The sequence below is a fragment of the Bemisia tabaci genome, chromosome 4 (genome assembly GCF_918797505.1).
Source record: "Bemisia tabaci chromosome 4, PGI_BMITA_v3".
Classification (NCBI taxonomy): Eukaryota; Metazoa; Arthropoda; class Insecta; order Hemiptera; family Aleyrodidae; genus Bemisia; species Bemisia tabaci.
Genome location: NC_092796.1, coordinates 60,935,202 through 60,963,131, shown reverse-complemented (window position 1 = coordinate 60,963,131; position 27,930 = coordinate 60,935,202). Strand labels below are relative to the sequence as shown.

The following is a 27,930-nucleotide window of genomic DNA, read 5'->3' as shown; positions in this document are numbered from 1 at the left end:
TCATCAAGTCAATAACCTCCAATTTTTCTTTCTCACAACATTCATGTGGAACAGTAAGATGAAGAAACTGGAAAAAGAAAAAACTTCTGAAACAGAAAATACGGAAAACGGAAAGAAAAATGAACAGGAACAAGAAGAAGAAAAAGCGGAAGAATTGGATGAAGATAAAAAGGGAGCAGAAAATGAAGAAGAAAAAGAGGGAGCAGAAAATGAAGAAGAAAAAGAAGAAAAGAAAAAAGGAGGAACGAAAAAGAGAAGAGTTGAAGGAAAAATTGGGAAAAAAGCAGGGCAGAAATCGAAAAAGAAGAAGCAACAATTAAAGAAAAACAGAGTAAAGTATTTAGAAGATAAAAAACCGATACTTAAAACTTAGTTTAAAAACAAATGTAAAACCTAAAAAATAATTTTGAATGAAGATTAAAACAAAATTTTAGTTTAAAGTTTACTAAATAAAATTACAATTTTTGAAAACATTTGTTATATTTATTCTCTCAAAGAAATAATTAGACCCGATTCAAAGACAAAACAGAAAATTAAATGAAAATAAATAATAAAAAAAAAAAAAAAACATGTGAAAGTGAAAAGTGTACAGGCAAAATAAGGGGCTGCGAAGCACAAAAACGTTTTCTTGTAAAAAATTAAATTTCCCTATTAAATTTGGCAGTAGCTGATGTGGCTTGGTTCTTTTCTTCTTAACGCGGTTCATTTGAATTATTTCCCATTTTAGATCCAGGAGCCAAGAAAAATGACCGTAGTTTCTAGCGCTCCTTTCAAATTGTCATTATTAATTTCCTTTATGCAGCTAATGTAAGAGTTTCTTTCGATAGAGTTATTCACATTATACGAGATGTTAATAGTGGGTGATTTCCTCGTTACTCTCATATCAATGGGGCTTCATTTTTTTTCTTTTTTTGGTTCCTCTCAGCTGAACGCGGTCCAAATATCTGTACATGGTAAAAATTCGAAGCCATGTGGCAAAACAAAAGGAAATTGCGGACGATCATAGGATCGGGGCAAGTGCAAGCAAGCGCTTTCCAAGCGGAGCACGAAGGGATAAAATCGAATAAGGGACGAGATTCGTGATTAAAAATATCGACACGTTTTTATAAGCGCACGGAACGTGCGGGCTCCCACGCTACGATCAAGTCCACAAGCTTTCATTTATTTATTCATATAATTGTATTTTAAAGCACCTCGGTCTCTCATCTTCCCAAAAATGAATCCAGGTGAAAATAAAATATGAAAAAAACCGAATTAACGACCGCTCCTGCTCCGTACAACGCTCGTGTCATTTTTTTGTCCTCTTCGGCGTTATTTTTCCACTGCCGAAATATCAGTGAGCTTCTCGTTTTTTTCCATCACCTCATATTTATGTGGATATCGAGTATCTAATCCCATTACTATCGGTTGAGTTAATGAAAGAATGGAGATTAAATTTCATGATTGATACAGATTCCATGTTTAAGCCGTGTGTTTCCATATATCCAGCACGTTCGTAACCACGGTAATTCCAAGAAGAAATTGAAAGCTGCTCCCGATTATGGTAGTTACGGTGCTCTTGTTTATAATTTAATTTTAAAGGATTTTAGATAAACTACGGGGTGCACCCCCTGACCGCTTCGCGGTTCAACCCCCCGAGTGCTCCGCGCCTCATGCGTTAAACATTTCCGCGCTTACGTTCCTTTGAGTTACTTTGGGTTACCTTTTTTGGTCAGATCAACCAAAGAGACTTAATCGATCGACCAAAATTTCGGTTGACCTCACTTCTGAAACATTTGGGGATGAATAAACTCTTGTTTTTCCTTACGTCACTTAGAGGTAGCGACTTGCGAGTTGATTCGCTGAAAATTTGACTGAATATTTTTTTATTATTTTACAATGTTCTAAACAAAAACTTCCAGAAAATTCTCCGAATTGTTTCTTCTCTTAAATATAAATTTGACCGCGTTTAGCAGATACTAATCAAGCCACTAGCAATCACCAAAATTGAGCATTTTAATTTTTTAACTAGAGATTGGAGAACGTTTGTGCGGATTCCTTTGAAACTTTAAGGAATTTGCTTCGTGCCATGCAGAACAATCACTGAAATTGCACAAAACTCGGCATTACCGTTTTCATGTAAAAAATCAAACTGCCAAATTAAATTCGGCAATATCTAATGTGGCTTGGTTCCTCTCTGCTTAACGTGATTCAATCAGCAGTGAAGATACTGAAACACCGCAATCGAGAAGTGTCTTTCCTGCACGTAACGTCTCAATTTTCCCATTAATGGAGCATTTTAGTTTTTTCACAAGAGAACGTTTGTGTGGATTCCTTTGAAACTTTAAGGAATTTGCTTCGTACTATGCAGAAATTTCGCACAAAACTCCGCACAACCGTGTTTATGTAAAAAATTAAATTGCCCAATTAAATTTGGCAATATCTAATGTGGCTTGGTTCCTTACTGCTTAACGCGGTCCAATTAGCAGTGAAGATGCTGAAACACCGCAATCGAGAAGTGTCTTTTCTGCACGTAATGCCTCAATTTTCCAGAAAATGTCTTTCATCTGAGGGCTTATACAGGGTTGTTCCGTAGCACGGTTTCAGGGCGCAGGAGTGTTGGCGTCATATCTCGCATCGCATTCGCATCCCTTCTCTTGAGCTCCAGGAGAGTGGGATTTGTTGCTCCGAATTTAAAGCACCGTCATTACCTGCTCGAGTGTTGTTCCGCCACAATGCATTTTGGTCTTACAAAATATACATTTATGAGCTTGCGTGGCCACTGTTAAGTTTATGGCGCTTCTTTGTACGTTTCTACGCGCCATATTTTTCATCTCTTTGTTTTGGGAGAAGGTATCTAACGTCAAGTCTAGTAACTTCAGAAGGGCCCCAACTTCGATATTTTAAGGAAACCGCTAACCACTTACAATCGTAAACTTACAGTTTATAATGAACTTTTGAAGTTAACTGGAGGATCATTCTGCGATGTATACTTTCTCCGCAAAGGTTTCTAAGTAAAAGTTCTTGGTTATGATTAGGGATTTTATGAATATTCAGAATTTTAATAATTTTTCTTTGTTTTTATAACATCTCTGCTGTTCTTATTTTTTTCATTGTTTCTTCTTTCCTCTCCCTTCCCCCTCTCAAAATGATGTTGCTACTTCTTCAATATTTTGTTTCAGCTTGGTTCGAAATTTATTTCAAATGTTCTAAAATATGGTTTATTTATGTTTTTTCAGGATATGATTGCGAACGTCAATGGCAAATTCACAATTATTAGCCTATCAAAAGCAGTTGATTCTCAAAAAGCCGAGGAATGTAAGTTTATTCTCTATACATAATACTCGACATCTCTTAATATAATAATAATTTTTTTCCCTCTTTTCAACCATCTATTATCATCCCTCTTTTTTAAAAAATATACATCATGCATGATTTATTTTATTTCCTTCGCGGATCTCTAATTTGCTAGCTATCGTGCTTAATTATTCATGCATATCATCGCTTTAAATACTTACTATGAAACAGTGCGGTGTTTTCTACATGTGCGTTAGTGAAGCACTGCTTCCCTATAATTTTTGTGAGTAAGTTAAACATCAGTTAAAAAATATACTGAAACATTTTTAGTTTCAGTTTAATTAGTTTTAGTTTTCATCGAAGTTACGCATGTTATATTACTTATTTATCATCGATGACGGAGTTTAATAGAAGAACAAAACTAGTATCACCATTGTCAGGTTGGGGTGGAACTTAATTTACAACAAAACAATAAGGCTTGTAGGCGACACTAAGTAAAAATCCTCAATAAGATAACTACTGCTACACGGAGGATGTTTTTCGGCCTACCTCAAAAACCAAAGGCGAAGTGCCGATGTGCGCACCCTCCATACTCCGTGTAAGTTCAATCTGTGTCTTCAAAATTTAAAACTCCGCTACAGGTATCTTATATCTTATCATCGAAGCCTCTCAAAATTAGTCTTCAGTTTTAGAGAATCAAAGGTGACAGCACTATCACGCTTAGTACTGTAACTATCTACTGACTTTGAACTTTGAACTTATGCTATAAACCCACCCCGCGCCGGTAAGTGGAATTCGTGGCAGTCATTGCGATAAAAACTCCAAAATTCCTCTAAGCAATTGGAAATTAAGAACGGAAAACGCTTTTAAAAATAAATTGAAGCAAATGATGGTCTCATCATCGTCAGGTCATAACCCATAAATTCAGCCGCACACGATATTCACTTGAATGGTGGAGTTTATATCTCATGTAATTTTTTCCTCAGCCACGAGAGCAGCGGAGTCTAGAAGAGCGTATATATTGCAATTTGGCTTCTTTTTATTACGCTATAATTTGGATTCCGCTTCGCTAATTACTACAATATGTGCGCTGAGCCGCCAGACTGAGCTCTCACGTACCTCCATTTCAAAATTTAAAACCCCGCTCGACTTCATTCCACAGTTTGGCGATACGACTCAAATTGGAATGAATTCTTTTTGCCCCCTTCTTCTCCCCCGCCTCGTCGGTTGTTTTCACTCCAGCATTGTCACATTTTTATGCTGCAATAATAAAATAATACATACAAACGAAACTATCCACGAACATAAACCGAGTCAGTGTGCGAGAGGTCTTGTTTCTGATCGCTAGCGGAAGGGACATGAATAACCGGGACGATTGTCCGAATTCGCCCTTATTATTCATGTTTTAATATCGGGCGGAACGTTGTCCTGTCAGTAAAAAAACGTAACCGCGATTTAAGAAGAACCCTATTGTGCGTTTAACTCCGTGTTACGTAGGGCTCACGAGTAAATAGCTTCGCGTCATTTTTCTTGCAAAGTGACAAAATGGAGATTCTTTTAAATCGGCTACGAGTTGCGAGGATATGGTGAAGCAGGCTCACTCTTACGAATCCAATTTTGTGAAGAAAAAATAAGGAAAATAGGGATCGTTGGCGGGCCCGGCCAGGGCTAATATTCCATTTTGTATGTATGCGCACAGGCACAGACATCTTCCCCTTTTTGGTGGCACAAAGCCAAATTAAAATGTCACCAGTATAGCCACTGATATTTATCTTCGTTCTCATCGAATATGTAAATTAGTTGAAAAAAACGAGCTGTTCCTTTTTTTAAAGATAGCCTGGGTGAAAATGTATTCTTCCGCTCAAAATTGGCACCTCCCGTTTGTCAGATCAATCGTTATAGTGATTCATCATAATGATTCCTGAATGAGGATAACTGTGGTTGGTGTGATGTTCTAATTTTAAGGCTAAAGATCGCAGGTCTTCATGATCGGAACAGGCTCTTAAAACTCAGTTCGCCCTCTTCTCTCCAGCTCTTCGATACTTTATGGTGTCAATTTTGCAAAACGGGTGCAGTATTTCAATGAAGCCTGATTCCAAATTATTTCATGTTAGCTTAGACTGTTGGATTATTTTAAGGTCAATAGTGTTAAATTTCTCCCATAAAGAACATATGGATACACAGAACGTGTATTTGTTTTAATGTATCGCAAACCACAAGTATATACGAACCTCTTCAAGTTTCGAGAACCCTACTTTAAAAATCGTTGAAATTTCCGAATTAGGAAGCCTCTGATCATCTCGTTTTGGTAATATACATGTGACATTTACGTGTAAAAAAATTATGAAAAATAATTAGCGTCAACATTTTTCAAATTTTAAAAATCCCACATACTAATCGTAACACACAAAATAAACTGCAAAATACGCATCATAAAAAACCAAAAAATTCTGAAAAATGATTAGTCAGAATTTAATAGAACAAAGTGATACAAATCTTGTAAAATCTTAAAGTGGCATTGTTACGCAAGAAAAAAATGGCGGGTCCTCTAACTCGGATATTTTATCTCATTTTTATGAGGTTTCTCCTCTATATTCTTGAATTGTATTAAATTTTCAGATCAGCCAGTACTATTAGGGAACACGAAAACGAGACGTGAAAAACATATTTGCGAAGGTGTTACCAAGCAGGGGTCGGATTAAAATGACAGAAAAATAGCTTGACGTCATAAATATCGCTCTAGTAAGGATAAAGAAAAGAAGTCTTCGCCTTCCTGATAAAGAGCAGTATTTTACCTCTGCATACCCTCACATCTGGTATCGCATCGATTTCACAGGGTTCGATAAATCGTGTAGATCGATTTTTTCCCTCAAAATTAAAAATTCCAATTTTTGCTGCCCAAATGTGTTAAATCGGCACGTAAGCATATTATCGGACCAAGATTTCGACAAACTTCCCGAAAGATTGTGTTCGTTCTTTTCGGCTCTGGTGCTTGCACTAGAGCTGCTATTCCGGACGGTCCCAGCTGGGGAGTATCATTGGACCATGTTACATTGGAGAGACCGCGCGTTGGTTAATGGGAATCGGCGCCATTTTCGGCTATGTTCCTTGTCATGACTTTATTTTATTGCATATTGTTTTATTGTTAGCCAATGCTATGTTGTGTAGTGTATTTTTGGAATCATGGTGATACAGTCAATAATTCAAAACTTGTCTGTGCTTTAATCTCGTGATGGAAAAAATGTACTTTACGTTCAAAATTTGAAAATTTGAATTTTAAAGTTTTCGCGGTTAAGGAAGCTCCAACCACTGGGTTGGAGCTTCCTAGTCATATTACTCGATATCAGCTGATAGCAAACAAAGGTTACCAAGGAAACCGTAAACGTCTAATGCCGTCTGCCCACGTAGCAAATGGGAGGCGAAAATGGAAGTCATCAGTGCATCGTTGAGTGTTGACGCCCGATCCCATTTTCAGACATGTTCACACGTTTTGCTTGCAAAGAAAAAAGGCGGCAAATCAATTTTTATTATTGGACCAATGAGTGTTCTCCAATTTGAGTTTGTAAACATCGTGGTTTCTAGGTTAGGTTTTTGGCTGTGTGATAAATGATATTATGCCGTCTTTGATTTTGTTAAAATGACTCGATATATGTTATTTGATAAACGATTGGAGTTTTGATAAAGTAAGTTGATTTGAATTAAAAATTGTGTCCTTAAAAAATGGATGATGAGGTGATTTGGTTAACATGGGCATTTGTGGTACTTGCGGCGTATTGGGAGTTTGTATGGAAACGACGTGGCAGTAGTCCACACTTTTTACAAGAAACTATTTTGTACAAAGTTCTGTACAAATTTTACACTATTTATACAGTAATATAATACAAAAAAATTATGTACTTTATCACAACTCACATAGCTTCAAAACAAGATAGAAAATGATGGATGCTCAGCCCCGACACATCGATGATCGCGAAATTTGCGCGGCCCGCGCAATTTTCACGTTCAACACTCACCGATGCACTGATGACTTCCATTTTCGCCTCCCATTTGCTACGTGGGCAGACGGCACACAACTACCGTGGCCATCGGGGCGATTATTGAAATGACATCGACTCTATGTCGCCGCTTACGACAAGACATATAGCCCTATGTTTGCGGACGTGGCGTTTGCGGATTCTAAGAATCGGGTGGCGTTTGCGGATTCTCATATTTTGACGGTGGCGATTGCGGACAGGCGGAACAGGGCCGGTGGCCTTTGCGGACCAGAGAATTTCGGCGGTGGCGATTGCGGACGGAGGGGTAGGCACCTACATATGCTGCCCCCCACCCCTGCGCTGTATATTAAAGAGAAAAATTACTGGAGAGGCTCTGGATTCCTTTTCGTGGATGTAGAATGAAAAAAATATTAGTATTAAACATTAGTATTATATTAGTATAAAAACATATGAGCAGTGAACATACAGTAAATTTTTAAAAAAAGGCATATCAGAAATCGCAAGAAACTGAAAAATCGTCAGTTTCAGTCCATTTTTAGGATGAAAAACATGTTGTAAATTCTAGTCCAAAATTACTGAAAGTCAAAAAATTAAAATGTGTTTCCATTTTTCGTATGTAATTTTTTAGCTTTCAGTAATTTTGGATTAGAATTTACAACATGTTTTTCATCCTTAAAATGGACTGAAACTGACGATTTTTCAGTTTCTTGCGATTTCTGATATGCCTTTTTTTAAAAATTTACTGTACGTTCAATTCTCATATGTTTTTATACTAATATAATACTAATGTTTTCTACATCCACGAAAAGGAATCCAGAGCCTCTCCGGTAATTTTTCTCTTTAATATACATACTAATATAATACTAATGTTTTCTACATCCACGAAAAGGAATCAAGAGCCTCTCCGGTAATTTTTCTCTTTAATATACAGCGCAGGGGTGGGGGGCAGCATATGTAGGTGCCTACCCCTCCGTCCGCAATCGCCACCGCCGAAATTCTCTGGTCCGCAAAGTCCACCGGCCCTGTTCCGCCTGTCCGCAATCGCCACCGTCAAAATATGAGAATCCGCAAACGCCACCCGATTCTTAGAATCCGCAAACGCCACGTCCGCAAACATACGATTCGACCGATCGATTATTTCGAAAAAATCCTCATCGCTAATTGGACTACATTTTGCAATTTGGAACTATAAATACAAAATACCGTTCTAAAAACGACAAAATGTCAGTTACAGTCAGTTTCAGTCTTATGTGCACAAATAGTTTTTGACCAGAAGAGCCATACATAGTTGCCTTGGGAACTTTAAGATTCGATCCCGGTTTAAAAACGACGGATGTGCCAATTGCAGAGTTCTTAGTTCTTAATTTAGTTCATAGTTCCAGATTGCGAAAAAAATGATCGACGATCGTTTTTCGAAAAAATCTCATCGCTAATTAGGAGACGTGAGGCGAGTCACAGGTGCTGCGATCTGGCATCGATAGGGAGCGGAAACGACGAGACCGAGACGCGACGCGACGGTGAGGTTGTTGAGGAGTCCGGGTCCGGTCCGGCCGGCCGGCCACAATAAGGCGGTAAATGGTGGATTATTTATTTGCAATAAAGGCAACCCAAGTTGCCCCGTTCACCGGGAATTACTCCTTACCTTCCGGCGCAGCCAGGGAGGGAAGCGGCATTCCTCGCGCCATCGGGCTACAGGCCGCCTTCCTGGGAAGTGATGGCGAGGAAAAAGCAGTGGGAACCCGTGTTCTCTCAATTCAGCCCCCCTAACCCCCCCCCCCCCCCCATTTTCCTCCCGTCTCGCTTGCCCCCGAATTTCTCCACACCACATTGGCACCGAGTCGCTCCACAATGAAATTCCCATATTATTTACGACTCAATAAATTTTTACCCCCTCCCCCTCCCTCCTTTCTTCCGTCGTGGCTCAAGACTCAGGTTTTTTGACGGGGAGGTGCGAACTTAGCGAACTTTCAACGTAGCGGGACAAGTCAGTAAAAACTGTGCAAAAAAAAATGAAATGGGAAATGTGAATTAACGCCTTAATTAGTGCTGTGTCCCTCCTCTTCCACTTTCGTAACACACCCGCAACGCCAATGCAGACCGCTCGTAAGTGAGAAGTGCTCCTCCCCTCAATTCCCCTAGATTTCCCGTCGAAATCCCAAAATTTAATTCAAATATCAGGACATGTTTTTGTGTCATTAGGTGATTCTGACTCGCAGATTCGTTAGTTCGACAGAACGTAATTCCAGCCCAATATCACAAAATTGACCCCGGCAGCTGAATTGTTTACATGAATATGACTGTGTGATTTGTGTCTAAAAGTAAATCCCTTCCCAAGCGCGCTTCGTGGTACAAAATAATATGAAATTTGAAACTATGAAAAAAAAAATGCGCATTGCGGCTGAAAGAATTTCAATTAGTGCGTTACGAATCACTTTTTGTAATAAAATTGAATAACAGATAAAACCAGATACAAATCAGAGTTGAGAGGATTGAAAGTATCTTAAACTCACAATTATTTTTTTCGGTAATTGAGAGTATAGAAAAAAGCAAATTCATAAATTGATTCATTAGGAATAGCGTAAGTGGTACCTAATCGGTGACCCATTATTCAGATCTATTTTCTATACGGAATTAGATCTAAACTGGGTTGATTCTCTTAAATTTTCTAGTCTTTCATTCATTTTGAGTGAATGGATATTTTAAGTATGATTTCATCACAGGAAAATCCAATACGTACTCTAAAACTTAATTCAAAGATAAGAAGAACAGCTGATTTGGCAAAAAACTAAATTTTAAATCGCATTTCCAACACCTATGTAATATCAAATTTGTATATTTTCAATCCTCCTTGCGGGTAAAAGTGAGAACTTTCATTTTCTGAACGCTTCTGTACTTAAATGCATGGACAGAAGCATTCCAATAGTATAGCAAAGCGCATAGCTGGAGGAGTAGATGTATGTGTGAAAAAAAGGTAGAAAAACACCGGCCAAGGGAGATAAGCAAAGGATGGTGGGAGAGGAAACATCCACCACGATAAGGTGAACAAAATGATCAAGAAAAGAAACCACGCAGAATATGGGTAATGGAGTCGAGGATTACGAGAAGACGTGAGAAATTTTTTACCTTTTTCCCCTTAATGTTATTTTTATTCCGAGTGATTTTATTTATTGCTCCGTCGTATATTCCTCCATATTTTCACAAATTTGTAGTAAAATGAAGGTACAGATTTGACAAAGAGCAGGAAATAGTCATGGTCGGAGGAAGATCATGCACAGCGAAACTGAAGCTCCGTTCGGGTTTAATGTTCCGAATGCTCCCTTGTGAAATATTTGAGCTCTGAGTCGCGGAGGAAACGTCGCACGTCTATCCTGAATGCTGCTGTGCAAAAGAAAAACGCCGCATGAACCTTCAGGCGTTGCCAAATTTCGATTAATAAAACACGAATTTCCTGATAAACTTATGAATATTATTCCTACAATTTTTCAGATAATTTTGTTCGCAATCTCACTAATGTTCCTGAAAATTTCAAGGAATAATATTCATAACTTTCCTCAAAAATAAAAATTTTATCCAAGGAAAATTTGGCAACTCTCGAATGTTCATACGCCGTTCTTCCTTAGCACGTCTGAATTGTACTTATTCCACCCTTATTTCCTTACCCTCTGAAATTTCTATCCTAAAGCTCGTTCGGAAAGCTCGCAGCTTTTCCGAGGTGAGGACAGTGTACCAGTGTAATAGTCTGGTTTATGTAGCATCACATGGGTATTACATACAAAAACCAACGTATTTGAACACATAGTCCAAGGTTTGATAGGACAGCCCTGCATGCAGCGGTTATTTTCTTCATTTTTTTCTCGTGCTTTTTTCTGCTCCAAAATACCTAGTTACCTACTCCTCACTACACACCCGAGAAGTTTCAATTTCATACACCCCAATAACTTCAAAGTCTAGTTTTCTCTTCCGTATTTCGGATGACTATGAATCATTAAGTTTTGAACTGGTGCGCGGCGGATAGAAAGGTATACGCATAGAAATAATAGAAAGCAAGTTCGTTGAGGAGCTAAATGTATTTGCGTTTTGAAAATAGGATATCGTTGTCGCCAGTTGCTAGTCTATACTTTTTCTGGAAGATTGTGCAGAGATTCATTGAGAAATTTTCGTCGAGCGCACAATCGGATAAAAATGAAGTTCAACTGAGGAGAATCGCCTTGCAAAAAAAAAAAAAAAAACTCCAATCATTAATGGCAAAAGAATTCAGAAAAATTATGACTAAATTAAGTTATGACACTAATAACCGAATTGAGTAGATGATGAAATTTTACAGAAGAAACTTAAACAAAAAGAAAGTTTGTTCTCGAGGGAGGCGGAAAAACTCAAACAAGATTTGGTAATTGCTCAGACAATTTCAGCTTGGTTAAAACGAGAGAATGTTAACCCAATTGCAAGCCGGTCCAAAACTTCAGTTGGAAGAAGCTGTAACGCTCTTGAAAAGTTTTTTCTCCGTTCTGTGACAACAGAAACTTCAACCGCTCTTACCAAAAAGTTTGAAAATAAATAATACACGGTGAACGGCCCACTGTACTTGTTCCACTCCCCAGTTTCCTGTTTCCTACTGGAACTGTGTTGGGAGAGATCCAACAAACTACACATGAGAACATATGTTTCTCGCGCATTTTAATGAACTTTTTACAGTTAAAATTGTTTTACTCATTCAGTGATACAATCATCACTTTTCAAGTAAATTCAATTGGAGGGAATTCCCGTTTTCCTAATTTTTTAAGAAGTTTGTAAGCTGTGGAAAAATCATTTTTTTCCTGATACAATTAATATGTTCTATTATTTTCATTTGGAAGAGTAATGTGTTTCCGCAGTTTTCAAAATAATTTTGGCTATTTCTATCCGCATTCTATAGGTACGTTGGCATCTATAATCACACTTTTAAGCCTCATTGCCATGATTTTCCATATACCTCGTAGTATTAATACAAAATACACACACAGTAACACAATGTATCCCAATAGTTACTGAGAGATACTTCCAGTTTACACCTGCCGCATCCGGGCATGATTCATAGATAAGAGAGAAGGATATGAGAGGATAATTTTTCATAATTTTTATTGATTGATTAGTCCCAGCATTCCTCCACTATCACGTCACTTAGTCGGCCTACTTTATTACTCAAGAACAGTGCGGTGTGACGTGCTTTCCGATGAATCGATTGTTCTGCTATTTAAACCTATGGAAAAGGATCGATATACAGGGTGGTCGCAACGAACACCTTAATAATCGATTCTTAAGCATAGCTTTCAAATAGGGAAACATCGATTATCGACCGTTCACGCCTCGCCACCGCTCAACAAGCGATATCATTAAATCAGTCAGAAGGCAGTTCACATTCTGTTTCTCAGTGTTTGTTGCTAATTGGACATCCAGCAGAGATTTCGCCTTCATCTGAAAGACTAGTCAAAAAATGATCATCCGCAGAAATCGAGTTGCGTGCTTCACGTTCGAACGACTGTATCATCTGATGAGGAGTCACGTAACAGAAATAACTTGGGTTCAGGTGGGAACGAGTGCGCCAGAATTCATTAAAGCCCTTGCTTCACCCTCTTAAAGTCTTGACTTGAATTATTTAATGAACTTCACGATGTGCCGATGTCATTTAGATGTCCCATACGTTATGCAAATTGGGAGTCTCAGAGGAGAAGACTCTTGCAAGCTGTCACGGAAATTCTATTCGAGATCATCAGAGAAACCCAACTCGTGAATTTTCGCATTGGCTTGAGCCGAAAGGAATATGATTATTTTGAGAAGATGGTGTAAGTATATGGACCGTTGTTTAAAAATTTGGTAACAAAAAATATCGGTTTTTCTCCCTTTTAGCGCGTGGATTTTTCGGTTTTTCCGATTTCTCAAAACTCGCGAAGTATAATTTTGACGTTATGTATGCAGGTAAGATATACTCATTGCATACATATGCGAAAGGACTTCTGATCAGACAAAAGCGGGTCCTATCTCTCGTTTTATTCGAGGGACGAAGACTGTCTATCCTGGAAAGAAAGATTTTGAACCGAATTGAAGGATACACCCGTTAATCAACGATGAAATACTAAATTTGTGAAAACCCTACAGAAAATACACTCATGCTGCGGTAAATGCATGGACTACAAAAAAAAAAAATCTTCCCTACCTGCTGACAACCCTACTGAAAAAACCCTGCTACCTACATGCGGCTAGGTCTTATCTTCATCAGAAATTCGTTCCCTAAATATACTTTGTATGATTCGTTTTCCAGCGAAAGACTGAAGAGAATGCATGTCACATGTAACATGTGTTTAAATTCACTTCTTGTCTGTAGGCTTATTCCAGGTCTCAATTCAATGGAAAGTGCTTACCGAAAATCGTAAAAAACGTTTTGCCTCAGATATTTCAATTTTTTTTTAAAAAGACAGGTTGAATTTTGTCAAACAGCATGCGATATCAGGGAGGACTTCAGACTAACTCAAGACCACTCATGTGCTTTTTAATGAGAACCCCGGAAAGCACGGGAGAGTAAGACTCAAGTTAGATTGGTCCATACTTTGTTTTGTCGTATTTTCCATCCTTCTAATGATTTAACAAACACTGGTTATTTAAGGTGCACTGAAAAAAAGTTACGGGCTATATAGACATACCGCCCGTTCCGGGTGCTGGAGCCGTAGCTTCGATTGCTCCGCGTGCTTCGCCCGGAACTTTTGGCCTTTGAGCCCGGAACGGACGGTATGTCTATATAGCCCGTAAGCACGGCTTCCACGGCCGGAGTTTTTTTCCGTGTATTATGAATAGGAGTAGCTAGAACTTGGGATCCATCGATCCACATGCCGAAGTGGGATTTTGGTGAGATGATCCCTTACGAAGCATACGCTAATTTCGAAGCGTCATTAAGATACATGTCGTGGCGGGGTTGGCTAAAATGTGCGACTAATCAGAAACGACGCAACTTGAACGTAAACTGCGGATAGATACGCGGTTTCTAGCCAGGACGTGAGAGATGGCGGAGGAGGAGGGGGCTGCACAAATGCCGAGCCGGCGGCTCAATTAATCTCAATTGCTTGTGGCCTAAATTCGATTTGAGGCGTGCAATGAAGTCGCGGCAATAAATCATGCCAGTTATCGCGCCAATATCATGCTCCGACTCTTGCTCCCAGTTTCGCGACAGTTTACCCAGTCCTCCCTTTCGGGGGCAGAAGTGGGGGCCGTGGGGTTGCTACCCCCCCCCCTCCTGCGGTACCCCATCAGCAGCTCCTCTCATAGCGGTATGCGGATCTGGAATAAAATTCCATCCATCGCCGCAAATCTTCGACTTACTTTAAAACTGAACGTTCAGCAGGGGTCTGTAAAGTGGAAAAGGGCTTCATGGGCCAATTGCGCTACTCACAGAATCGCATTTTGATGGTTTGAGCATATATAATAGAGAAAAGTATTAAAATATGTTCAAAAGCCTAGTTCCTACGCGAAATATTGACGGAAGTATCACTTTTCGAAAAACACGTTGTTTAACGTCATCTACCGCGGCGATATACATCATGGTTTCTTTCACCTTAGATTCATCAATACATTGCTTGGCTGACAAAAAGGCGTAACTAAAATTTGAGATGAGCTAAGGAAATGCAAAGCAAGGTTCATCGCGAAAAGTAAATGCCTAACTTAAGACACGGATAAAATTAAGAGGGAAAATACCACGGTATGCATCGCCGCGGTGGATGACATCCTACGCTTCGTAAAATGAAAGGGATGTGACGAAATGGAAAGGAACTAGTTCAATTACGGAATTTTGTCTCCTCAGAATTTAGTTCTGTAAAGGAGACTGGCTGTCTCCAGTGTAAATTACGGACTGATAATCGATCATAATGAAAATTGGACCGCGTTGAGCAGAAAGAAACCAAGCCACATTATCTATCGCCAAATTTAACTGAGCACTTTAATTTTTTACATGAAAATTGTTGTGCAGATTCTTGTACCTTTTCAGTGAATTTTCTGCGCAGTGCGAAGCAAAGATCTTAAAATTTTCATAGGAATCCGCACAATCGTTCTTTCGTAAAAAATTAAATGACCCAATTAAATTTGTCAATAGCAGATGAGGCGTGGTTTCTTTCTTCCAAACGCGGTCCAATTGTACAAGAATTAGATGGTTTTTTTGAACGAATTGCACTGTTACATATCTGGAATAAAATGCGAAAAGCATTTCGTTCTAGAGCAATCGGAAAACCCCGGGTGAGATAAAATTGAATTATTAAAATTCATAGACAGATCGAAAGACAAAGAAGACAAAGGGAAAATAGAGCGATCTTATTGGTGGAAACGGGTGGATGTAGTAGACAAATGAGCAGTGGCGTGGCATGCTTTGCGATGCATCGCTTGATCTGCCATTGAAACCTATGGAAAAGGATCGATACGTAGGGTGTTCGCAGCGACACCTGAATACTCGATTATTTACCATCTATACTATAAGCTCTCAAGCCTCCTAATTTTGCGAAACTGGTAACGCTTAGTTCCAGCGTTCTACAAAGCCGATTTTTATGATTTTTGCGGCTATCGACGGGCAATTGTCTCTAGATAAGCCAACTCTTTTCAGATTTTCAAAATATGGCCTAGGTTTTTTTATATTAAGTGGTAAAGTTGCGAATTCTCCCATTTAAACAATGTAAATTTATATTTTTTGTCATAGTTCGTTTGAGCGTTCTACCGGGCCGATTTCCAAGTTTTTTGCGGTAATCGACGGGTAATTGGCCCTAGATGAGCCCGCTCTATTCAGATTTTGGAAATAGGACCCAGGTTTTTTTACAATCACGTTATAAAAGTGAGTGAATTTTCAGAATGCTCCGAGACTGCTACCGCTATGCGCGGGAGGATGCGCAGTGGTCGAGGAGGTTGCGCAGTAGCTGGGTAGCCTGCGCATCAGCTCTACACTTATCTACTCAAGATTCGCCCCTACTTCCTCAAGACGAGCGGTAGCCGAGTCGTCAAAGACGTCGGAAGCGTCCACTTAAAATATGGTGTGGGTTCGATCCCCGTTACCCGAAATTCTTAATTATTACCTGATTATCAATGTTCGTTGTTTTACTGCAATATTTCATCAAGTAGTCATTCCAAAACGCGTCCTTTAGACTTCAAAAAAAAAAAATTTGTTTCTTTATTCATCAAAACCAAAAATTATTTCATTCTAAAAGTAAAGTATACCTCATTTCGTAATTTTTTAGGGGAAAAATAAAACTAACACCGATAGGAGGGTAAAAATAGGGCCGCGAAGCGGCCCATTGATGGCGCGGAGCGCCTTCAGCTTCAAATGGGGAAATATCGATAATCGATCATTCACGCCTCGCCACTGCAAATGAGTTACGTAATAAGACTTATTAATAACAACTCATGAGAGACTCTTAAGTAAGTTAGTCCATCATTCCCTCCCTTAGTTTACAAGAACCGCCCGTTTCAACCAACAGGATCGTTCCATTTTTCCGTTGTCTTCTTCATCCATCATCTTGTCTATGAATTTCATTCATCACCCCTCTGCATGTGAGAGCGGAGTTCGCTCCACAAACGAGTAAATTTAACTCCACACTCATATCACTCCGGCTATGCGGGAGCAAAGTAGGCTTCGGGATGAAATACACTCCGATTTTCACACGGAGATTTTGTTAGTATGCACGGATGACTCTCAGCCGAGAACACGGAGGGAGCGCGACATGCGGTCGAGATGGAGGACAGAAAGCATGGAAACCCGGTGGGAAGCGGAGGCAGGAAGCGGGAAGCCGCAGTCAAAATTTTCCACAGCGTATCGCAATACACCGATGCGCGATGCCGGGAAATGAATGAACTTAAAGGGATCACACCAGACGCGGCGCGGCGCTATCGTTGCGGTTGGCTTTGTTCTGCGGGCGGTGTGGTGTGGCGCGGGTTGCGTTGTATCTGTTTTGAAGGCACTCGCTCGCCAGTCGCCGCTGACATCAAGTTTCCTTATCTCGTCATGCAAGATTCATTTTAATATGATTCCGCGACAACTCTCGACCCGGCCTCGCCCCGCCCCGCTCCGCCTCTCGTGTCAACCTCTCTCCTTCTCCTCTCGAACCCCCCCCCCCCCTTCCATGTCCCTATCCCTGTCCCTGTTTTGCATTAGATCGTTGTTGTCACGTCTAATAATGTTCATGCCCGTCATTCAGCCCCGGCGGAATCTCATATGTCAATGAGTTTTGATGAGTTTAGGTGCCGAGGTCCTTTCCAATTTCGGGCTCAAAGTTCCCCACCCGAAAATCCTATTCAAGGTTTCGTCATCATGAACATACCCTTGGCTATTAGCCAATGTAGAGGTCGGATACAACGACCTTCTAGGGTTCGGCCGAATTTGGTCGCTGTGACCGGTGTATAAATACATTGAATAAATGGATTCAACCACGGGCATGTCCAGATCGCATGTTGTTATGACCGATGATTCGGTATAAGCTGTGTCGTACTATCCGATTCCCTTTGTATTTTTTTCAAGCAGAAACTGTGTTCAATGAAAAGGAGTTGGTCAGAGCATTGCCTCCTTGTATTATTTGCGTTGAATAATCTAGATCAGCAAATAATAACAAGATTATTGTGTTCTCAAAGTTCTTAAGTTCTGAACTAGCGGTAACATCACACTTTGATAACGAATCAGGAGAAGCATTGCGGGTGTGAATATGATGGACATTGCAGGTTTTTCTTACGAATGCTGATATGGAGGAATCAGTGCATAACTACGTAATTCGTATTTGATCGATGGGACCAAGAGGAGAGCAAAAATTAAAATTACCGTGAATGACGTTTCATTTAACTTATTTTCCTCGTATAAGTGCGATTTTCTGGTAGAAATTTTGCATCGTCAAGATGTAGCTACATTCTTTCGTCTGCGAAATTACGAGCGTATTTACTTCAACTTTCGTACTAAAAAGTAAAGGTATTAATTTACGAAAGAAGCTTTTTTCAAAGGGCACACTGCCTCGAAATTAATTCCTGTAATGCAAATACAATTTATATCAGGCATCTCATTAAATTATAATAAACTAAACTGAATACATCCTCCGAATTGAGGGGCTTGGAGGACAAAGCGCATGAGTGCAGTTTTTGCTATTTCGAGGAAATACAAGTCGTTTGAAGTTTCAAAATTATATGAATCCTTGTAGCGGGAAGGAAGTTCGTACTAACTTTTTGATGCTTGAAAATTGAACTTCGGGGCGAATTTTTCACAGAAAATACATTAAGACTAGGTAGATTTACTTGAAATCATTAATATCTCATTTTTTTTCAAAAACTGCACTTACGCGCCTCATCGTCCTCCAAGCCCCTCGATTGTGTTCAATTGCACTACGAGTGGAATGAAACCATGAATTAGAATTCTCTCGTATCGGGAACATCCAATGAATTATGGAAAAGCAGTTATCATTTTAAAATCCACATGACAATATCGCATAATAATAAACTCAAGGCTCTGCGGGCTCGCCCAGAACAGCAGGAAATGATGAAAGCTTGCAGAAAGCTGGTGCTTTAAAATTCAGAGGATCCAAGAGGAGCGGAAACAAAGCCAAAAGTGCTCATCCTCAAATCCGTGGGAATCATGCCGAAAACAGCCGATAACTTATTTCATCGAGAAGCTCCCACTGTTAGGCACTTGATGGCCACCGCACTCGAGCGTGGAGGCGTTCAATGCTTCATCGGAAAATGTTTTAGCGTGATCAAAAATAAATTGTTTTCTTGCATCTCCGACTTCGGGCTCTGCCAGCTCTTGCAGAGATGTACCCGAGGTTGCCGAAATGGGTCCGTCGCTAACTTTTCATCGCGAGAAAAGAAGATTTCGGTGGCCAAATTGCGAAACCACCATGGCGGTGTTTCAACATTTTTACATTTCCGCTCCTATTATATTTTTTTGAAGAAAAACAAGCCAAATTAATAGCTTGAAATTTTTGAAGAATATCCTACTGACCAAGAGGAAAAATCAAGAAAGCTCTAAGAAATTACGTTCGCCAGTTTTTCAAAGAAAACACGAAGAATGACAGGAAGTCTGCAATGTCGCTAATGGAGATACGTGGTTCTTGAGCCAGTTTACGGTAGGAGCTACTTTTCTGTTTTCTTCGACGAAAATTTGCAACAGACTCAGTATTAAATTAAAATTAATCGATGGCCGAAGTAAACCGCGTATCTCCGTTTGCGACGTCGCAGACTTCCGGTCATACTTAACATTTTCTTTCGAAAACTAGTCGACATAATTTTTCTTGAAAACTTCCTTGATTTTTCTTTCTCTATTAGCAGAATATTCTGTATAGATTTCAAGCCATGACGTTGGCTTGTTTCTCTCTGAAAAAATAAAATAAGAGCTGAAATTTCGAGACAACACAATGGAGTTACGTTGTTTCACAATTTAACCATCGAAATATTCATGCATTGGGGAGAACCATACTACTAGAATGGTTCATTGCTCGAATTTATTGCTATTAATAACTGCACTTACTACCGCGGTTCATGTTTTATTCCATTGATTTTTGCTCGTTGATAAATCGGCTCTATACATGCATGAAGTTACGAGAACTTCGTAGTAGTTCTCCATTGTTTCGCACGGGCGCGGGCGGTTCATTGGAACGCTTAATTATTTCATTAAACAATTATTTAAAGACTGAATTCCAAATCTCGGGACGGAACTCTCGGTTCGAGTGGAGAAGCAGGTCAATAAAGCCTTATTGCGTCACCTCATTCTACGAGTTTCTCCCGCCATTGCTTCATTAAAACTTCTTTTATGAAGACAAAAACTTTGTTTACGAAAGATTTTGAAAAGTTCAATCGTGGAACTGCCATCCGTGTCCTCAAATTCTCAATAAGTTTTGCATTTGACCCGTAAACGTACAAAATCCAGCGCCTCGAAAGTCTAAACATCATCATTACAGAGAGTTGGACGTATTAATGCTGAAGGGGGCTTTAGCAGATCCGCTAACAGGGCACTGCTACCGTAGCCAGAGGTTAAGATAACTTGAATATGATTTAAGCCCGAGTTTTCCCTTTCATAAGTCGGGTAAATATGGTGTCCCAGGAAAGCTAAACAACAGCAGTATGTCACATTGGCAACCTAATTTTTCTGCAGGTGCCGTTTCGCGGGGTTACAAGCAGCGTTTTATGCCGATGACTCTGCGCACGTGACTGTAAAAACCTTTAAAGACCGGCAATTCCTCAAAGGATGAGCGAAGAGGATGAATGGAAGGTAGGAACAAGTTCTTGACCTACAAAGACGGAAGACGGCTCCCTTTTCACGGGGGCCTATCAACCGCGAAGCGTGAATATTCGATCATCGATTTTTTCCCCATTTGAAGCCACCGTAAAGAGTCGATTATTAAAGGTATTCCCTAATGATCGATCCTTTGCCATAGGTTTACATGGCAGATCCATCGTAAAGCAAGGCGTGCTTTGCGATATATCGATGATCTGCTATTGAAACCTATGGAATAGGATCGATAAACAGGGTGTTCACCTTTAGGATAGATTCTTTAGCGTGGCTTCAAATAGGGAAATATCGGTAATCGATCATTGACGCCAATGAAAGGAGGGGTCTAGGATTGCACATGAGACGGAGTCGGCGGGTAATCAAATTGAAGTTGCCCGGCCGTTTCCGCGTTTCTGTTGTGCACGACGAGACATCTCAAGCCTCTGAATGAATCCGCATCGTATACTGTCGTGCTAAGGAAGAACGCCGTATGAACCTTCAGGCGTTGCCAAATCGTCTTGATAAAACATAGAATTTCCTGGGTAAACTTATGAATATTTTTCTTCCAAATTTTCAGAGCAATTTTGTACGCAATTTGATCTAAAGTTCTGAAATTTCAAGGAAAAATATTCATAATTTTCCTCAAAAATTAACGTTTTATCAGAGGAAACTTGGCAACTCTTGAAAGTTCATACGGCGTTCTTCCTTAGCACGGCAGTATACTCGTATGTGTATGAACGCCGCGCGCCGCGATCCACCCGACCGTGCTACTGACAAGGCACTCTGCTCTCTATTCAAAACCATACTTCACGTCCTAACCCTCCCCCCCCCCCCCCCCCCGCGACCTCCCCCGCTGCTCCTATCTTGCGCCTTTTTGAATATATGCACCGTGCATCTCGAAATCCCGAGTAAACTGTAGTTTTCTCACGCAATGTTGCCTCGATGTTTTCCTCGATTTCCTGCTCTACTGGCAGTCGCAACAGATGGATTTGGACTACACTCCGAAGTTAAGAACTAATTTTTCTGGCCCTTTCGTAAAAATACACATCTACATATATCGGAAAAGTATTTTTGGACGTATCTCGGCTAAGCGGAACTATGTGTCTTATGACGTGAGCCCTGTTTTGTATACATTTTTATGTGTCTCAGGGCTCATGCATTAATGCACATAATTCCGTTTGGCAGAAATACGTCCATTTGTTGTTTCTAGAATGAGTCAGAATAATATTCCTTCTATGGTGGTGCGTATTCAAATGCTCGATGCTCCTTTTCGCCCTTCAGGCCTTGCACTGAAAAAAGTAGCTCTGTTCACAGGGCTCCTGCACTTCTTTTGTATCAGTCACAGAAGCTTCCGTAATGAGGACTGAGCACTCTGTTCCCACGAGCGAAGTTCAGTTCTCACAACAGGAAAATTCTGTAAGAGTAACAAAGGAGCCCAGCAAGGGCAGTAAGGGCAGGAGCCCTGCGAACAGACGGTTCTGTCGTCAGCAGTATCTATTTTTTTCTGTGTGTCTCCAGGGGACGTTTTCATGGAATTCGTCCCAGGATCTAATTCCGGGAATGAAACTTCGCAGATTTTTCGCAGTTACCGTCTCACGTGACGAGGCTCTAACGTACTCTGGCGACATGTTTTCGCGTGCAGATAAATTAGTAAAAACTGATAATTTAGCCGGCATTAAGATAATAATTGAACACAATTAGTAATTAAACGAAATCGAGGGTAAAAACAAAGTATCATGGAATTTTCTTTCGCCTTTTCCTCCTCTCTCAGTTGGTGCTGGATCTCTACAGGGAGCATGCGGACTATACTTGATACTGCAGTTGATGTTGAGTTAGTCAATATTTTTTTCAACTTCGCAAGTAAGATTCTTCCAGTTCCGTGCAATAAATCTCATGAAAACGTCCCGTGGAGACAAGGCTTATGAGGTATGCTTTCAAAGTGTTCCACCATAGTTGGGATACCACTATTCAAACCTTTGGGAGCGCATTTGGCCTACCCTATCAATTGAAGGCAAATGTGTTCGTCATCGCAGTCAAGGATCCATGAAACGAACTACGGCCACGCGATTTTGTTCCTACTGCACGGGGCCGTTTTCTTTTGAATAATTGTAACTAACGATAGTTTCAATGTAGTTTTTCCTAAATCGTGGAACATTTTGATCAGTGTTGTTTAGACAGTGGATACAATTATCAAGGGTGACTTGAGAACGAGCCTACAAATTGTCAATGTCGAACAAAATCTCCGGCGCAGATCTTTAAATCTCTGTTTATATCATTGCGAATTGTGCCGAGTTTAAAATGACACGCACCATGTTGCATAAGCTTAAATTAAGATTAAAAAGTCATTCTCCGCCACAAAAATGCTTACAACGAGACAAAAAGTAAATGAACTGTGTGAGAATGGACAGTGAACGGTTCGGCTTGTTCCGGGGTAAACTGGACATTATTTTTTTGTTTTTCAGGTTAAGATAGATAAGAGGAACGACTGTATACTACTTTTATGCCGGCTATATTTTTCTCGTAGGCTTTCTCAGGCACCACAAGCCCCCGATCTTTAGAGCATCTGCCGACAGTCAGATATCCGCAATGCAGTTTGCGCGGCCTCTCGGGAACCCGGCAATTGGTCAGTGTCGAAAAGTTCGAAGCGTGAAATGTTGTTTCAGAAAACGAAGCGAGGGGTATAGGGGGATAAAAGCGTTATGAAGGATTGATGAAGATATTTCAGAAGCATGGACGGCTTTGACATGTAGACTCATGGAACGTGATCCAAGGATGATACTCGCGCGCCGCGAATCGAGTCCTCAGGGATGTCTTCTCAAATAGAGGGATAGGGATCGAGGGTCCTGTCCTTTTCTGGGAATATGTTTTTATTTAAAACAATTGTATCCACAAATTTCTGCGCGCCTCAGCTTCGTGACAGTGAAGTGGGGACGCCACTTCCAAATCTTACCTCGTGTTCTTCGTTCAATTGAACCATTTAGAGAGAGAATTAAATGTAATTAATTTGAACGGAAAAAGTCAATTACTAACATAGACGAATGCTTCAAAGAGGAAGAATGAAACCTGCCTACCTCAATTGATGATGGCTCCAAACCCCCCGCGGAAAAAGTGGATAACACAAACTAACGTAACCCTTTACTGCGCCGATTGAAGAATTTGGTTCAAATAATTGGATTAACCGGTGACAATTTTTCCAGATACGCCATGCGACTATAAAAATGAAGTCTCTCAGAAGCCAACTGCTAACAATTTTACAAACCTAGGGTGGAATAAAAGGTTTGACGATGCATCTTTCTTTATTTAAACAGACAAACAATTTGTCCACGTGAAATTTTTTAAATTTTCTTTAGGCATTTGGGCAGTTTAAGAAGAAAAATGTTTTCAATTTCCAAGAAAAATTGATCCATCGTTTATAACTTTTTCCTCTCCTTCTTTACTCTTCAGTTTTCTTTCTACCTTCTCTTCTGCTGGTTTTGTCATTACCTCTCTTTCCAAGCATCATTGTCAGAGTCTAGTGTTTTATGGTTTGACTGATCATTACTCAACAATTCTGCAATTCTAAATGCAATCATTCTTATCGTAAATAATATATAGAACATCATCTATTATTTACTTGAGGTTACCCCTCTCTCATTTATGATCTCGAAAAACAATTTTTGGCGCGGAGAATGAGCGAACCGAAAAAAAATCGAGATTTTGCACCGGAATGATTGAAGATCATTTATCAAGTCCTCAGATTAAGAGGAGGTGATAGCCTCAAAATACCCGAGGGGCTCAAGGTTTGAAACCCGAACATTTCTCTTGCTTGAAACGTTCCCATCCCGCCGAAGTGAGCGTGGACAAATATAGTGCTGTAGTAATTTATATTCGATTCCTCGAGGTTTCTCCGTCGGTTTAAGAGTTGCATGCTCTCAGACGGCGCGCCGCAACGCCACCGATTCGCCATTCGCCCAAATGGCGTTTTATCAACGCCCTTAATCTGCTTACATTCCCCACCCCGACCTAAGGCCCGGACCCGGGTTCCATCCTCCCATCCCCCCCTTTCCCCCTCCTAACACCCCCCCGCTCTCTTCTCCTCATCCGATCTACTCTTGACCTCTCAAATTTATCCATGACTGAAATAGCTTATTGGAAAATCTCTTGCTTTATGATCCTACTTTGCGAGCTCTTCGACGAGACGGATCGTCCGTGTTGCCAGTATATAATTTTAAAAAGAAATCATGCCAAAATTTAAGGTAAATTTTTAGGGAACTAAGCAAACATCGAAGTATCGATTGAGGTTTAAATACTGGTCGCGTTTAAATTTTCAGCACAAAAGAGGGTGAGAGGGTCAGGTGGTGGGGGCTCGTTTCAGCTACCCATTCCCAAGAATCCATTTTGGAAATCTTAAAACAAAGCGGGAAATATCCTAACGCGAAATATATTAATATGAAATGAGGGAGATGTCCGCACAAGTCACTTAATTAAAATGTTTGAAAACAAACTATCAACTCACTTGCGACGAATTTTTCCTTTGGCGGCACAGCAAGAAAGCTAAATATATTGCATTTGACTAGTCAAATTGTTAATTTTGGCGTTCGGATTTATCTTCATCTGCAATGCAGGTTTTTTTCCGCAAAATTGATTTTTAAGAGTGAACAGCTAAAATATAGTTTTAGGCGTACTTAATCCGTTTTTTTTTTTTTTTTTCTCCCGAACGCTGAAAGAAGAAAAAATTGTGAGCCATTTTTCAAGACTTGATTTTCATTTCGATTTTTTGGTAGCTATATAAATGAATGTATAACATGCGTCGCATTACATTATTGCAATGTTCAATTGTATTAGAGAATGCGGAATTCAATGAAAGAGTTATAGATAAATTTTTCTACCTATAGCGTATGCGCTTTGCAATCCCTGTTCCTTCCTAGGCTACATCCATTAGCTGCGTCGTCCTTGACGAAGATAAGCCCTTTGTAAGTTAATGTCAAAAACTTCCCTTGCTTTTTCATGATTTTCCATTCAGTTTTGCAACTTTGTTGCGTTTCGGCCATCCAACATCCCGAAACATGGCAACGTTCTGGTGTGGCTCTTTAAATCTTGGACATTTTCACGAAGTTGGAATAATTCCTCTGGATTATTGCCTCGAATACTACTCGCGATGGAAGTTTTTATTCAGCTTGACTATTTTGTCGCACAATTGAGATTTATTCGTCTACCTTTGAACTTTTTATTAGGGAGATAAGCCCTCGCCTCGCTTCTCTCGCGTTGACTCCGCACCATTCTCGCCTCCATCTCCATCATAATTCCCCGCCCTCCCTTTCTCACCGTTCTTGTTCTTAATTCAGTTTACGATATCCTTTTTAGTCTAACCACTTCCACCAGACCCTTTAGCGATATGTTTGAGAATGTTTTGGGATTTCAAACCTCTTACGGATAAGGAGCAGCCAAATTTTCCCAAGACGCAATCTCTCTCGAAAGAAATTTTTACGGGCGTACTCGATTGGACAGATTTAGCTTGAATCAGCCTGACTTCGTTACATGCTGCCTAATTTCCTCTCATGTGTTTTTTTTTTTTCAACAGAAAATTCAGGTATATTCTGCTTTAACATTTGGTGTGTGCATCTTATATAATGCAAGGGTTCAAGCCGATGTGCTCTATGGTTTTGGATTGGATTGATTGGATGGATTGGATTACTTTTTGCAATCTCTGCCTCATTTTTGAAGCAGCATATGTGACATTAGTTTCCCTCGTGTAGATAGGTGTTTTCATTTATGTGCTAGAAATATAGTAGTCACAAATTGAAAAATACATTGTCCAAATGAAACATGAAGGATATTGAGCATGGTAAATTGAAGCAAGGCTGATTCCTGTTAAATAGACTATATGTATACTTTGCAGTAAGGACTACTATTTCCGACTCAATTAAGAGACAACGTAAATGTCATTTATTTTCTCATGCAGATAAATTATTTCATATCTGAGCCAGGAATATGTAATCAAAATATGTCCGATTGTCTTAGAAGTGAGAGAAGCTTCAAAAAAACGAAGTTTTCTCTAGCTCAAAATTCGTTTGGTGATTTTGGATCGTTGATTTTTTAATAGCTAAAATAGTCGACTTTTATAATGAGCTTGTCTTCAAATACGAGGGTGGGGAATCTGTTTAGCAATCCCACATTTGATCAAATGACGGATTAGAAAACAAAATGATTTGCCTTTTGAGGCTACATCGAGTGATGTAATCCAATTATCTATTTTTGGCAAATGCTGCGACCATTTCAACTTTCATCCTTTATGAAACGACTGATCAAACGTTGTTAGTTTTTACCCGTGTCTTGATCATTTGAAAGGTCACGAGTTTTAAGCCGATGGCAATTTACGAATTGAAATTGGAGGGAGGGGGGAGATATTAGCTCGAGCAAATGCCAATCCTTTCAAATGAAGTATGAGCTCATAGAAAACAAAGTATGCAACTTTATAATTTAATAACTTTAAATTTTTGAAAAAAATGTCTAAGAACTAAAAACGCAATTTTTTTTAAAACAAATTATTTTATGAATTTTACCAGTTATAAATTTTTCTTTGAAAAGAATAAAAGAGCTTCCCAAAAGATGAATTTTTAGTTGTGTCTGGAGACGTTTTGGAAAATGCTTCTCACAGGGCATTGCCACTAGCGGTACAAATTAAAATTCATATTTCATTCTATTTCGATCAGAATCGATAGCGAAATTGTCCTATACGTCATATGCTGAGTTCTTAGTAAAACGCGGTCATGAGAGTTGAACCTTTCGTTTGAGGTTTAATTTTCCAAGAGAAAGTAAGCTTGTATTCTCCGAACTGCAATATTCCATCATCTGAAGCTGTACTTAAATTTGGACTGAGATACTGAGAAATGCCCACCGTTCAATAAAGCTCCCAAACTCACTGAACTACTACCCCCTTTGCCCTCCTCCTCCATAACCCATGTTCCAGAGTACAATTCCTCGATTTTTCGATGTAAGATCCGAGCCGGAGATTGCACGGCCTAAATGAGGGGGTTTGGAGGACAAGGCGCAAAAGCGCAGTTTTTGAAACAATTGAAATATTAATGTATTTAACAAAACTAGTCTTAATACACATTCTGTGAGATATTCGCTCCCAAATTCCAATTTTTAAGCATCAAAAAGTCAGTTTGGACTTTCTTTCCACCAAGAATCCATGCAATTTCGAAACTTCGGACATGTATTTCATGGAATAGCAAAAACTGCACTCATGCGCCTTGTCCTCCAAGTCTCTCAAACAATTGCTCCTTCATAAAAAGATTATCAAGCTCACTTTTGGTAGTATTTTTGTTCCTAGAAAGATCCAGTCGGAGCGTGGCCTAGTCTGTGAGTGTCGCATCTTATATTCCATTAAAAGGATTTTAGGTTATCCGCAAAACGCTTGTGGCACAAGTAGGC

General features: G+C 39.8%; 1 protein-coding gene across 4 annotated transcripts in view; it reads left to right on the top strand.

Moving 5' to 3' along the window:
* Positions 1-27,930, top strand: part of LOC109031771 (uncharacterized) — a 209,334-nt gene that overhangs the window by 123,251 nt on the left and 58,153 nt on the right. For all 4 annotated transcript variants that reach the window (XM_072300209.1, XM_072300208.1, XM_019043513.2 and 1 more), the window contains one exon: positions 3,219-3,297. The gene's annotated coding sequence lies outside the window, so the exon portion shown is untranslated. The remainder of the gene's footprint in view (positions 1-3,218; positions 3,298-27,930) is intronic.